Source organism: Monodon monoceros, unplaced genomic scaffold (genome assembly GCF_005190385.1).
Source record: "Monodon monoceros isolate NGI ecotype Baffin Bay Population unplaced genomic scaffold, NGI_Narwhal_1 Super_Scaffold_11, whole genome shotgun sequence".
Lineage (NCBI taxonomy): Eukaryota > Metazoa > Chordata > Mammalia > Artiodactyla > Monodontidae > Monodon > Monodon monoceros.
This window is the reverse complement of record NW_021703767.1, coordinates 82,625,570-82,627,763: the sequence shown is the minus strand read 5'-3', so window position 1 is coordinate 82,627,763 and position 2,194 is coordinate 82,625,570. Positions and strand designations below refer to the sequence as shown.

Here is a 2,194-nt window from a genome sequence, read left to right as displayed (position 1 = left end):
TTCATGGCGGTTCTTCCCCTTCTGCTCCCACCACCTGAAATCTGGGCCCTTTCTTTGATCTTGCCCCAGAATCACTCACACAAGACACATGTACGTGTATCATAGGCTTTACTGAAAGACTCTGCATAAGCGGTGGAGTTGTTTTATGTCACAGCAGAACCCAAACAACTTAAAATTATACAAATGTAATCCTCGTTTCTTACACCCACCTTTGGGAATTCCTCCCTTGCCTCCTTTCTCCCCAGACTTGAGCCCTGCTAAACTGATTGCCACCCCCTTTCCCCTCATCCCTTACTCCCTGAGGCAGAAGTAGCCTCGTCCAGTTTAGATTAGAAAACAGCAACAACAAAACCAGCTCTTCTTCCTGTTACACTTTAGTGTGAATAAAAAACAGAAAGACATGAAGAAAACAGAAGTCCTCACCACGATGTGAAAACAGAGCCCCTTCCCTTTCACACATTTCACCACTTCAGCCACCGGCGGCACACACATGCACACGCTAAGCCAGCCCCGCCTCAGACACGCAGAGCCCTGCCGAGTCCCCAGAGACCCTCCATCTCTCTCTGTTCCCTCATTTCATTTCTTCCTCTTGGATCCCAAAAGCTGTCAAAGAAAAACACTACTCCTGCTCTCACTTCATGTAAGTCCATGGTTAGGAACCATACTGAATAGCGAGACAGGAAAGAGACAGGCCTGGAGAGAACAGAGAGATAGATAGCAGGAATCCTAGGAACTGGAAGGTTCATTTAGGAACAAGGAAGGCGACCCCTGTGATGGAAAGCCACCTTGCAGATCCCAGGACATTTCTGCACTAGGCACACAGTGGGCATCCTCAAAACTCTCATTACAAAGGGTGCAGCACAGGGACAGATTGTATACCTAGACACCCCCATCTCGTAGTTGGGCCCCTGCCCGGAGCTTCTCAAGCTCTTCACTGCCCTCGCCTATGGGTCACAGGTGGTACTTGGCACCTGGGACCTTTCTCCAGGGGGAGAAGCAATCATGCCAGAGGCTGCAGGGGCCGTAGATGGCGGTCAGCAAGGCAGCCCCTAAGGCCAGGTGCCAGCAGAAGAAGATGGTGAGGAAGGTGAGGTCCGTGGGGTTTTCCCCTCTCCAGGGCTGCCCCGAGGGCGGCGTGTACATCAGATGCTTAGCTGCATCAGCCAGCTGCTGAGCACCAGCACCATCCAAGTCTTGGGCACCCAGAGCTGGGGCTGGCTGGGGACGCAGATCTCGATGGTGAGCGCCAGGCCGACCGGGAAGGCAGGCACTGTGAACAGCGTGTGCACGCGTGTCTCCAGGGCGCCCTTGTGCTCGGCGTGGGTCACCACCAGCAGCACCAGCGCACGGAAGGCCAGAGCCTCGGCCGCCTGCTCCAGCTTCACACGCCTGGCACGCCTGGCTCGCGATGTCCACCACGCCACTGAGGAGGAAGGACCCGTACGTGGTGAAGTGCCGCCACTCGTCCTTGAACGTGAACGGTCACCGAGGGGCCTCCCAGTCCACCATCGTCAGCCACTTTGTTCCTGGCGGGTAGAAGAACTCGGGGAAGATGAGAATAAGGGAGAAAACCACCTTCCCCACTCCTTCCACAGGGACCAGCTGCCACCACCTGTGCCCTCGCTTCTCCCTTGGGGGCAGAGGGGCTTTGAGGAACCTCTGTCCCTGTAACAGGGCCAAGGACACCAGCACCGAGTAGTAGAGTGAGAAGAAGAAGAAGAAGATCCCTGCTACCAGGTGTCCCCCGAGGGTTCCCATGGTCTCAGTGTGTATGTCAGGGCCACCAGGGCGACAGCGGGAGATGAGCAGCAACCTCGCAGGCACCCCTCACAAGCAAGAGTGGCTACTTTTGAACAGCGGGGAGATCTGCCCGATCCAGCCCCACCCATGCTTCCCACACAGGGAAAGGTGTCCAAAGCATCTGAGTCACTCCTGGGTGGGACCTCTTTCGGAGGCGTGATGGTGGGCGTGCGTGCGTTGCACCACACTCTGTTCCTTACTTAGATGCTAGGCCTGGGATTTCAACCTCTGCCCCTCACTGTAGGCACTGGTTTGCCCTTTCTCTCACAGTCTCTGCCCCACCCCTCCACAAGGAGAGGGGAGGGAAAGAGTTAGGTGCTCCAGGAAAGAGACTTCTCTTCCACTGACAGTCTCTTGGTGCCAGGCATGTTACATAATTTTTTTCTCATTTAAC

At 55.3% G+C, this 2,194-nt stretch overlaps 1 pseudogene; it reads right to left on the bottom strand.

Moving 5' to 3' along the window:
• Positions 1-879: 879 nt before the first annotated feature.
• LOC114890565 lies at positions 880-1,758 on the bottom strand (annotated as a pseudogene).
• Positions 1,759-2,194: the final 436 nt, after the last annotated feature.